This window comes from Ptychodera flava, chromosome 1, assembly GCF_041260155.1.
Source record: "Ptychodera flava strain L36383 chromosome 1, AS_Pfla_20210202, whole genome shotgun sequence".
Taxonomy (NCBI): Eukaryota; Metazoa; Hemichordata; class Enteropneusta; family Ptychoderidae; genus Ptychodera; species Ptychodera flava.
The window spans coordinates 54,233,015-54,245,562 of NC_091928.1; the positions used below are offsets into that span (position 1 = coordinate 54,233,015).

General features: G+C 38.8%; 1 protein-coding gene and 1 long non-coding RNA gene across 3 annotated transcripts in view; one reads left to right on the forward strand and one right to left on the reverse strand.

Moving 5' to 3' along the window:
• The window catches only part of LOC139141050 (kinectin-like), a 40,162-nt gene extending 30,388 nt beyond the window's left edge, over nucleotides 1–9,774 (reverse strand). The window contains exon 1 of the mRNA XM_070710625.1: nucleotides 9,626–9,774. The gene's annotated coding sequence lies outside the window, so the exon portion shown is untranslated. The remainder of the gene's footprint in view (nucleotides 1–9,625) is intronic.
• LOC139141060 (uncharacterized) overlaps nucleotides 1–10,509 on the forward strand; it is a 38,444-nt gene extending 27,935 nt beyond the window's left edge. Inside the window, exons 5-6 of one of the 2 annotated variants that reach the window (XR_011554124.1) lie at nucleotides 9,210–9,297; nucleotides 9,673–10,509. This is a non-coding gene — a long non-coding RNA (uncharacterized lncRNA). Of the gene's footprint in view, nucleotides 1–9,209 lie in introns of both variants that reach the window. The other variant, XR_011554123.1, reaches the window with a different exon arrangement.
• Nucleotides 10,510–12,548: the final 2,039 nt, after the last annotated feature.

Here is a 12,548-nt window from a genome sequence, read left to right on the forward strand (position 1 = left end):
CACTTCATCAAGGTATAATCACCCTACAAAAAAAATCCTAATGGTAATATTTTACCGTAACTTTTTATGATAACAGAAGAAATTTTAGCAGGATATTTACTCGACAACTGATCATGCACAAAGCAATTAAGTCACCATACTTGTTGTAAGTTGACCTTTGTTAAACAATGCCATTTGGTGGAAAATTTTCATAACCTAAAAAATATTACTTCCTGTTAACTTACTCACATACCTTGGTTTGTATAAATCTCATTCACTGATCTATCCTTATTTTGCAGATACATGGAAATCTTACGATGAAGTTGTAAGTAATCTACAGGGAAGCAGTTAGAACCAGACTGATCACATGCATATGTATGACCGTAGGTAATTTGGAACTAAACCAGTATAGGTTGTACAGAGACCAGAGTCCAGTTCACAAACCTTAGGAGTGTTGAAAGTCGGAAGTACCATTATTTGCTGATCAGTGACATTTCAATGCATGTATTAATTTTTAACTTCTCTTGGCACCGTTTTCGGTGAATTGTTTGCAAACAGTTGTATGTCTGCCTACATTACGTCAACAACTCATTGATATGATATTTCATCAAATTGTCAATGTAACCATTCTGCAGTATTTTACTTCTACTCAGGATTCCAAGACATCCCATAATACCGGCTGTCTAATGGTTTATACCACTCAGAGAGAAATAAGTGAAGTGAATTAAGTGAAGTGAGAGAATTGCCTTTTTAGTTAGTTTCTGCATGTTGTAATTTGTCATTTTTATGTTTAATTTTTCTCTGTTTGCATTCAGTTATTGGGCTATGCTTGTTGAATGTCGGAATGAATAGATAAATAAAATAAATAAATAAACTGGTTCTGGATGTCAAGTCAAGGTGATTGATGAATTTGTTAGCATTGTAATCAAGACTTAAATTTCAAATTTAGTTATTTTCATCTTCTTCATTTAAAGCTACATCCCTTTGTTGAGTCTGACCTAAATGAGAGCAAATAGTAAAGTTTATGGATCAGGAACTTTGTGTGGCAATTTTTTCTCTAACAAAGTTTGAAATGTCAGTTCACTTAACATTAATAACTGGAATCAGATTTGTTGCCAGATATTTTGCCGATTCCGGCTCTTAGCCTAGACTCAGTGACTTCATATACCGGTATCATAATAGATATTTGACACTGCTCTTATCAAAAATGATGTTGTATAACGTAAGCTACATGAATTGTTGTATGCTGTTCAATACAATTAATATCCAGTCTGACATTCTATTCTCTTGGACCATGCTACTAATAAATAACGTTTTTATAAATTTTGGAAAGTGTGTTATGACTTAAACAATTCTCTTAATACACTATGCTATACATATAGATTTGTTTAGAAGAACTACCGGTACAAGGTGGATTTGTCTTCACCAGGAAGCTAATTCTAACATTTTCAACTTGTATTGCTATACTGTTGGTTTAATCTATAGTAAATACCAGCAAAATACCATCAATGATGGTGTAGCCTCTTCATTGTGTGGCTAGGTCAGGTAATTGAATTGGCATGGAGTTGTTGGCAAAATAGTTGATGATGTAGCAACACGAGGTGGATATATGGACCCAAAGAATCAGCAGAAATACCTGTATATGAATAATCAATCAGAAAAAAGCTAAAACTACCGGTACAGTAAACTGCCTAAAGATAGTTCAATTGGGAAATAAGTTAAACATGCATAAATGATAATGACAGCACTTCCCAGCTGACCTATGTGCATGTGAAATGCACAACCTGGTGTCTGTTACATAACATGTACTGTATACCAGGTGAAAATTTTAAAGTCACTATTAAAATTGTTGTTTCATGTAATTTCAAAAGTGCTTTGAAAATGATGAAAAATGAGTATATGGTCAAAATCCTTTCAGTCATTCCAAAGTTAAGATTTTCTGTTTCTGCAAATCCTCAGGCAAATAATTGTATTAGAATAAAACAATAGGAAAAATGATGAAATAATTGTTTTTATAGGCACGTTTGAAGTAAATAAGGAATTGTGTGATAACACAAATCTAGTTTGTAAGTCCACAGAGCTAGGCTGCCTGCAGAACAAACCTGTCCTGAAGTCACTTATGCATTGCTGACGTAGACATCTTAGGCGCCAACATGACAATATCTCCTTGAAAACACACAAAGAAGTCTGCATTACACGTAACACCATATGTCCACCCAGTGACCTGTTCAAGATCAGGGACCCAAGGGGCGTCTACCACACTGGACCATCTCGCTGCCAAAAAAGGTCAGACTACCCTGTCTTCACTGGCCACCGTAGCGACGCCTGCTCTCGGTCTTCCACAACCTCTTTCAGTCGCCATTACAACTCCAGAGGACAAAACTGCAGTATCAACGAACAAAGCATTCCCCAATGTTCTCCACCCTGCATACCTTGATGGCCAACAAGGCCACCGCCAACATAGCAAATCCACTACAGCAGCGCCCTCTCACTGACCTGCTTGGACAAGCCCCTACTTCTGGCAAAAACAACAACCCCCAGCACAACCAAGATGGCGGCGCCACACAACGTACAATCCTATTGTCCAAGCGACACTTCCAGGGGTAAACATGGTTCCTCCTGCCTGAACTTTACTGGTAACACCTCCTCATGGCCATGGCGTACCTCTGAAGGCTGCCCAATGCTGAACTGAATCTCCTGCCATTCGCCGGATACCGGTATTCTTGCAGGCAAGGACCTCACTCTCAGATCTTGCCTGCTTACTTACACCCGGCTACGATTATAATGACGGTGAACGGCATATTATCATCCACAACGAAACTCTGTGGCAAAAACCCCTCCAGGACAGCAGGGTTAATAGACCTCTTACCATTCCCGAATTTATTCAAGCTTCCTCCCTTTATAAAACGTCATGTGTGAGTCATTCCCTAATCGTGTAGCAGAATTGGATGCATATGTTAAGACATTATTGGCATGTCAAAACTCTTGAGCAGCTTAGCCCTCAAGGAATACCATCGCATTATGCAGTTCGCGATACGCTCATATATACTAATCACATTCGCTGGTCTCAAAGCCAAGCTATGCAACATATGCAATAGCACAACCCACTCTACTGAAGTGTGCCCTCATTGCGAATGTAAGAACCTAACAGCAACTTCTTGAGGTTTCAATCACCTTCATCAACCATCGACAGAAGCGGGCGAAAAACGCGTCATCTACCAGGGTAAAGAAATCTGCAACAGCCTTAATTCCCAGGCGGGCTGCAAAGAAACAACATTACTGCGGTTTTCCCATGTGTGCCTAATGTGCCACTCATCCAAACACTCATCAGTGAAAAGAAATTGCCAACCAAAGACGAAGCTAACAGAGCCTGACTTCATGATACCCCATCAACGCCCAGCTATATATTGACCCTCTGGCTCCATCAACACGACTTAATATTGACACTCTTGTTGCCATACTTTCTAACCACCCAAACAAAGGATTTGTTGAATACCTGCTCACAGGCCTCTCTGAAGGATTTAACACCGGCATACGTCATCAACCTTCTTCACTGCTCATCTGTCGTAATCGTCTTTTGGCCCGACAGGATCCAGATTTGATGTCACAGCAATTGATTCTGAACTGCAAAAGGCTTTCTTATCGGGCCTTTCACCACACAACCGTATGCCAACTATCGCTGCAGCCCATTAGATATTGCAGAGAAGAAATACTCAGCAAAAAGCGTCTAACTTTCAACTTAACATCTCCTCACAACAACAAAGAAGCACCCAGCATCAATGACCCCATCAAAAAACAAATTGCGGCCACTCAATGTGCTGGCCAAGGGGCGAACTGTCAAACCATCCTGACAAGAAATTTGTTGAATACTTAATCACAGGCCTCTCTGAAGGATTTATCAGCGGCATACCGGTGCGTCTTTAACTTTCTTCACCACTCTGTGGACATGACCTACTTTGCCAGCAAATGGTGGACCAATTGCAGCCACTGGATGCCACCCGATGAATTTCCCCTGCTGCCAAACTCCAGGTGTTGCGGTTTTAGTGGATTATAGAGATGATCTACAGCGAAAGAGATTGAGAACAGCCATTTGTTCTCTGTCCCCTATCGGTACTGTCGTTTCACACCTTGGTGACATGTTTTTTGTCTATTAGGGTCGACTTGTCAATGGAAACCGTCATTTTCCTCTTGCTTACATGTCAACAGTCCACATTGTTGCATTGGAAATATCTTGATATGGAGATCAAAACTGCCAGCATCTGTGTACTGGCTACCCATTCTCTAGTGCCTTAGTTTGCTGCTTTTGTTACCTGGCTACGCTGCGCCGTTTTATGCACTACCATGTTTCTTTTGGTCTGATGATATGGCCACATTGCAAACTGTGTTCTTCCGAGCATTTGTTCTTTCACACACCTTAGACATGACCCGGTGCATTTGCACCCCACAGGGCACATACATTAATAAATCTGTTTTTGTTTCTGTATAGTTTCATTTACAGATGCGCCATTTCATGAAGCCCTACAAACCACTGCAGCTGAGCTTCCACGCTATACACAACAGGCACCGTTGTTCCTTTCAGCTATAACTACATATGCACCGCTTAGCAAGCCCTATAACCCACTGCAGCTCCTTTCACGTCCACACATGTAGCTTAGCATGACATACTTTCGCCAAGCAGCTTCCTTGGCTGCACTGGGCACCCAGACAATTGAATCTCATGCAACCAGAGTACAATCCAAGCTACATTCTCTGCCATGTACCCGTACAGCACACACATACAGACACCTCATTATCCGCCCATCTGAGAAGACCACCTATTCTATTTCGTCATCCACTGTGCACGTACTTACACCTAAAGTACTCCACCATCAAGTTTTATCTTGCCGGCATCATCATCGCTACATAATGGCTGGTCTGCCAAATCCACTAGCCTCAACTAAACAACCAGCCCCGTTTTGTCTCCAGTACACCTTACGGCCTGCAAGGACCATCGGTCATGCCCACGTTACCAATTACATTTGATCTTGGTGCCAACTGTGCCTGCTGCTTCGCTGGACCATGTATGGCCCATAGACCTCCTGCTGGAATCTGCCTTCCTTTTAACCTTCTTCAGTTTCCTTCATTGTTGCAAAATTACCTGCTCCGGATGCTCCATTAACCCCACATATAACCTGTGTGATCTCAAGGTTCCAACCGATACTCACGGCCATCCGGATGCCCTCTCTGTGAACATTAAGGCATCCAAAACCAAAGGATCAAATGCATCGTTGTTTCAAGTGCCGTCTCTTCGCCACAAAGTCTACGCTATGCCCAGTCACAATAATCCACCATTTCCTCAAAGTCCGCCCCAAAACGTGTTCTCTCCTCAGGGACCCCTCTTCCTCCTTCCAGAAAGAGTACCGCTAAGCCGCGTGACATATTCTCCACTCTGCTCCATTCCTTGCTTTTGTGACTCGGGTTTCAGCCTGGTTTGTACACCAGACATTCACATTGGGGCAGCCACCACGGCCGCACATGCCCACCTTCCTGACTACCTAATTCAAACTCTGGGCAGGTGGTACAGCGACTGTTACCACACTTATATTCGGACACCAGAAAGCCTGCTTCGTCAAGCATCTCAAACATTGACTATGCCATAGGGCTATTACGTAGAGACATTTGCCACTTGCAATTCACTTCTTTATACTCTTGCACCTATACGCCACCGTTTGGACATATCAGGACTGTGCAGGGCCACCTGCCTCCCACACACCATTCAGATGCATTCCATGCTGGAGCTGTACAGGGGCACCTCCCCCCCCCCCCGATCATAACTCCCCCGAACTGTGCTGCCCGCCACTAGGCCCGTGAGCCCCATTCTTTCAGGTCGAGTGGAGCGAGTCAACTCTGTCTGTTGAGCATCACTCCTAATCGCACAAGCACCAACTGTCATTGCACCCCTCATTCTTGGGCCGTACAGGGGCACCTGTACCCCCCCCCCCCCAGATCACAACTCCCCCGAGCCGTGCTGCTGCCCCTCGGGCCGTGAGTTCCATTCTTTCATCTCCAACCAAGCGAGTCAACTAGGTTGTTAAGCGTCGACTCCAATTCATTCATACATACATACCGGTACATATATACACATACATCCATATACGTTACGGTACGGTAGGGTACATACATACACACATACATACATACATACATACATACATACATACATACATACATACATACATACGTAAATACGTACACATCGACAGACATACATACCGGTATATATACATACATACAGACAGACATACATACCGGTACATACAGATATACCGGTACATACCGGTACATACATACATACACTTTCATGGGGGTCTCTCCATCCAGTCTGTCCGCCTTTCTCTACTTGGGCCGTCCATTACATGTACGGTACCCCCACTCAAGAAGGTGATCTCCACTGGCCTGGTGGAACCACTTTCACTTTCGGCTTTCCGAAGGTCAGCAAACTCCAAGTTTGCAACCCAAACTTTTCCCCCAGAAGCAGACTGGCAGAGAACCCTTGCCAAATCTTTGAGTTGTTTTAATTACTTAGTTGTGACATGGACTTTTTTGCCTAGTTCTTAACTTTCTTAGTTTCGACATTTCGCTTATCTGTAGTCAGGTTATCACTGCTAGTTTGTTCCTCTTGTATTTGTTCACTGTTGCATATTAAATTTCTTTAAATGCCGTATCCCGTGTAGCGGTGTGTACTTACAAATTGTTTTTAAAGGCATGTTTTCCGTGAAATACATGAACCTGTAAAGAATATGATGCTAAAATTGTTTAAATTTAACTTCTTTTCAAACAAATATTTAATATATTATCGAAGAAAATATAGTCTTTGAGTTTAACACATTCAAACATTTCAGTGTTCAATATTGTGCAGTATATTATTTATAAAATGACTGAAAAGTACAAATTTTGGCAGATTTACAGTCTTTGTGATTTAAAATTATAGGTCGACATACAAATAATTTTCTATTTGTTTGCAATACTCCAGTACTGTAATGAAAAGAGTAAATTCATGCAGAAAAAGGTAACATATATTGTCAGCAATGTAGTGTTAATTTTGACTTCACTTCAAAAAGTGCCTTTGCTGGATACCAAATATATGCGTGAAATATTAAAATCAGCCATGTTCAGCAAAATCTAAGAGCATTGATGCTTCTCTGATTTCATTTTTAAGCGGATGTAATCCTTGTATGACAGTAAGTACAATATGAAACTTCAACACAACACTGTTAAAAAGTATGCTGTAAATAGAATGGTGTATGGCTGCATCTGCATGCAGCAAATAGGAATGCCTTTGTCTCTCGCCCCTCATTTCCAACCTGCCCCACCCCTTATAAATAGTTTGGCCCTGTATTTATTATGTTGATAATTTCTGTTTTATTAAAATGTCCATATTTCAAAACTGCTAAATCCCTCTCTTTTAGTCATAAACATTTTTCATAAACATTGTCATTGTACCGTATTTCCCCCATTATGACTGAGTAGTCTGTACACTGTTTAGTCTGAATATTTGTGCGTATTTCCTCAGTATTTGACATTTCAAGCTTTCTGAAGGCAGCGCATCCAACAAGCATCAAAAGTGAAAGGTACTTCATATTGGAACATTGCTCAAGTCTGCCTCTGGAGGGTGGGCAACACAAACCATGTTTTTTAGTTATTTCTCCACCTTAGTTTCTAAAGGGTAACGGGCTGTGAGTTATATGTAAATATGGCAGCCGTAAACACCGATGTTAGATTTCCCTATCTTAAATTAGTCATTTTAAGTTGTATGACTCTGTACCGAACACACCTAGTACACACAGAACGAGCAAACACAAAGCAATAACCCCTACAATGACAGCTCAGTTGTCTGTAATAGGTTGCAGTCAACTAAGTGCTTTTGAAGATCGGCTTAGTAGCTAGATCATATTTGATTTTTTTTTCACAGCTCAAATCGCTCCTGTACCTCAACTCGAGCCATCAACACCCCACCAGTTTATGATATGACCCATCAGAGTGCCTGGAGGTTGACAGACGGAAGTTGCTTTCACACCATTTTTGAACTAGAATAAATTATCTCTCTATAAATAGACAAGAAGCTAAAAATCACGTCTTAGTGTCTGTGGTTTGCATCATATCAACACAAATTTCCACACGTAAATCAAACATTAAACAATTATAAAGTGGTGATTTACCGGTATGATGACCATTTGCGGGGTCAGTCAACTCATACTGAATTTTCTGTGAATACTTGTATTATCAGTTGCAGGTATCTGACAGATACTTATTCTGGTATACTATCAACATAAGCTGTGAATGATCGATACCGGTATTTTGGATATCTAGAAATTGCTAAATGAGAATTTGTCGCTCCACTGTAAGCGACATGGAGCCATCCATGATTGTCTGGTGACCTCTGTCGACTTTGTACTTAATCTCAAAATCTGCGGCTTGGAAAATCTTCCATGACTGCACTTAACGGTAGATTTGTTCAAAAAGAAAAGGAAAATGTATTTGCAGATTTTCTTAGCTACATGTTATCAACTTTTGTAAAACTGCCTTTTCATCTGATATTGCCTGTCTGTTAGCATTCAAATTCAAAGGCATTATGCTTCTGAGTAATGCCCTTATTACGTTTCAGGAAAATTACTGAACACATTTTACTTGTTCTTTAAAGATCTCTGTACACATCTATCAAATAGAAAATTGAACTTGGGTTTGAAGTTGACATTTTGTTATCTTTCTGTTGTGTTCAAATAATGATAAAAAAGCATTTGCAAAACTTTTGCAGCAAAATTTTCACTCTGTATCTGAGAAACGATTTTCTCTAATATTGCTGGTTTTATAGCTTTCACATTTGATACTTCAATTTTTGTAGTTATTAAATATTCTTAAAAATTAGCAGGTGTGAACTTAAAAAAATTTTTCTCATTTTTTTTCTTTCAAATTTTATCCAAAAACCATCAAATTTGGTTTTATGTCACCAGGGATGACAGTCATTCAGCTTTGTACAAATTATAATGAAAGTTGCATATATCAGCTGTAGGTCACTTGTTACCCTAAAGAATTGAATTATTTGAGTTGCTATCATGTTATCCAAGCTTCAGTAAACAATTTGTATTTGTCCAATGGTAAGAACTATTAAATTTATAACAAGTACCGGTAATGATAGGCTTTCTTCAAGGTATAATCAGCTAACAAAAGAACCATAACGGTAATTTTTGTAGCTTTCTATGGTAAAGATGATATTTAGCAGGACATTTGCTCGAGAACTGACCGTGAACAAACAAAGCACTGAAAGTCACCATACTTGCTGTAAGTTGACCTTTTTGTAAGCAATGGCATTAGGTTGAAAACTCAGCACAAGCTATCCACACAATTACTTGCTGTAAAACTCTCTCACATACCTTAGTATGTATAAATCTTATTCACCGGTCTATCCTGATTTGCAGATACATGGGAAATTGCTTGACGGTGATGATTAAATCTGAACATAATATTTGCTTAACAACTCAGCTAGCACAAACAAAGCAATAAAGTCGCCATACTTGCTCTAAGTTGACCTTTTTGTAAACATGCCATTTGGTGGAAAATTCAACACAGGCTATCCACACAATACTTCCTGCAAAACTGTCTCACATACCTTGGTATATTGTTTGAATATCATTCACTAGTCTGTCTGATTTGCAGATACATTGAAATCTGAAGCTGAAATTGGAGTGATCCACAGGGAAGCAGTTAAACCAGACTGACATCCAGAAATAATGCATGAATGACCCTAAGTGGTTTGGAACCAGGCCAATGTAGGTTGGTACAGAGACCAAAGTCCAGTGTACAGGCATTAGGAATGTTGAAAGCTGAAGTACCATTTGTTTGCTAATCATTGACATTTCAATGCGTGTATTAATTTTTAACTTCTCTTGGCACCATTTCTTTAGAATTTATTTTGCAAACAGTTGATGTCTACCTACACTGTACTTCAACAACTCATTAATTAGATTTTTCATAAAATTGTCAATGTAACAATTCTGCAGCATTTTACTTCTACTCAAGATTCCAAGACATCCCATAATACTGGCTGTCTAATAGTTGATACCATTTATTAACTTAAGACAAATCTGAATTAAACAGGTTCTTGATGTCAAGTACAGGTGATTGTAATTTGCTAGCATTGTAGTCAAGTCTTAAATTTCAGATTTAGTTATTTCCATCTTATTCATTTTATGCTAAATTGTTGAGTCTGACCTCACTGAAAGCAAAGACCAGTAGTAACGTTTGAATGGATCATGAAGAGTACTTAAATTTCTATGACATTTTTCCCATTACAAAATTTGAAATATCTATTCACCTTATGATTGGAATCATATTTGCTACAAGATATTTTGCTGATCCAGACAATGGCCCAAACTTAGTGACTTCAGTAATATTTAGACACTTCTCTCATCCAAATTGACGTTGTGTATGTAAATGACATGACTTATTGTATGGTGTTCAATACAATTTTAATACCTGGCTGACATTCAATTCTCCTATTGCATGGCTAAAATGAATAAAGATTTTATGAATTTGGCAAAGTGTGTTATTTGCATGATTCTGTCCATACAGAAAACTACTATGTATGGTATACTATCAACTTAAACGATGAAATGTGATTGGCTTGGGTAAATAAAGATTATATATCTGATGAGAAATAGAGGTGTTTGAAATGAACTGCAAGGTAGATTTTGTCTTCAACCGGAAGTTAAATATAACTATTCAAGTTACTGTTTGTTTACATCTGTATTTCTATTGACAAAATCGGTCAGAATGCCTGTGTTTTCATTATATCAACACAAGCTTGATGTGTACAAGTATTGAGTCCAAAATTTTTCAGGATTTCTGATTTTAAGTCAAAACTGGGAAAATTGTATTTCAAAATACCTTGAATAAGTAACAGATGAACTTAGCTGCTTTTCTGAACAAATTCATTTTAATCATTACGGCTGGAATACTCATAATTTGCACAGAATTCCTAAAAAGCCAGTATTCTTCTGTAACTATTGGCATTTGGCACACGTCAACCATTCAGAAAAATGAATGAAATGGTATTTACTAAATGCTGGAAGTCAACATTTTAGCTCACATTTGGTATTTATAAGGGTTGCTGTAGCAATGACACGTGACTCACTCGTCAAGAGACTAAACTGGTGTGAACATACATCTACATGGGCAATCTGATTAAAATCAGATGTAGAGTACGGCGACGTCTCTGTACTTGCGTGGTATTCTCTGAGAGGCGACAGCAAGAGAATACCGCGCAAGTACAGAGACGTCGCCGTACTCTACATCTGATTTTAATCAGATTGCTACATGGGGTACACATCGCTGATTACTCAGATGGTAGAATGTTTGTTGATATTGACAGTTCGTGCATGACAATTTTTGCAGCGTGATCGTGTAACATAATATTAGAAAATCATCCACGATCTCACAACTGAGAATTCTTTTGTGACAGTAAATCAATAAGATGAGAAAACATTACATTCATAAAACGTATGACAAATATTAACAACATATCTTACTCCATGAAACTCATCGATACATAAAGTAAGCTCAAAGACGCATTCCCTTCTGCTCGCAAAAGATGACAGAATGGACATTTCACTTGCATTGAAAAACTTACATGCTGCTAGTCTGCCATGGTAGTTGTCTGAGTTTTAATAGGTGAAACTACTTTTACTCACTCAATGCTGAGTTAAAATACTATTTGCTGAGATAACTTTTCTGTTTACAATCCAGAAGTTTAACACACATCAGTTCTGGTTGTGAATTTTAAAATGTTCACGGAAAACGTTCACTTTCAATTATATTATGGATAATACACGAAAAGGTTTTTTAGCTCACATTTGGTATACCAATGTGAGGTTATCGTATAAGCTGAATCAGTTCATTTGCATCCGATTTGCATGTCTGTATGTATGTATGTATGTATGTATGTATGTCCGTCCACATCAAAAACACCTAAACCACAGCACCTACTGTCTTGGTATTTGGTGTGCAGATGCGCCTAGGGGTGGAGATGTGAATTTGTTCAAATGAACTTGTCAGTGTCAAAAATATGCAAATGAGGGAAAAAAAGGAAAAACCGTGCAAACTGCTAAAACTCTGTAACCATTGGTTAGATAGGGTTGAAACTTGGTGTGCAGGTTCCTTTAGGTATTCTAAATTAGGTGTATAAAATTTTGGATGAAATTTGCATGTTTCTAGTTTTTGGGGTATTTTTTTCAATTTTTAGTCAAAAAATGTTAGTCTCTGAAACCACTCATCTGATTGCTTTGAAAGTTGGTATACATGTTCCCCAGGATGACCTCAGTCAAGTTTATACAAATTGAATTGAATTTTTTATATTTGTAATTTTGGGGCAATTTTCCGAGTTTTTGGTCAAATTTTTTTTTATTCAAAAACTGCTAATCTGAAAGCTTTGATATTTGGTATAATAGGTTTCTGAGGTTGTATGACTCTGTACCGAAAATCAATTTTATGAATATCGTGAAATCAAAATCAATTTTATGAATATCGTGAAGATA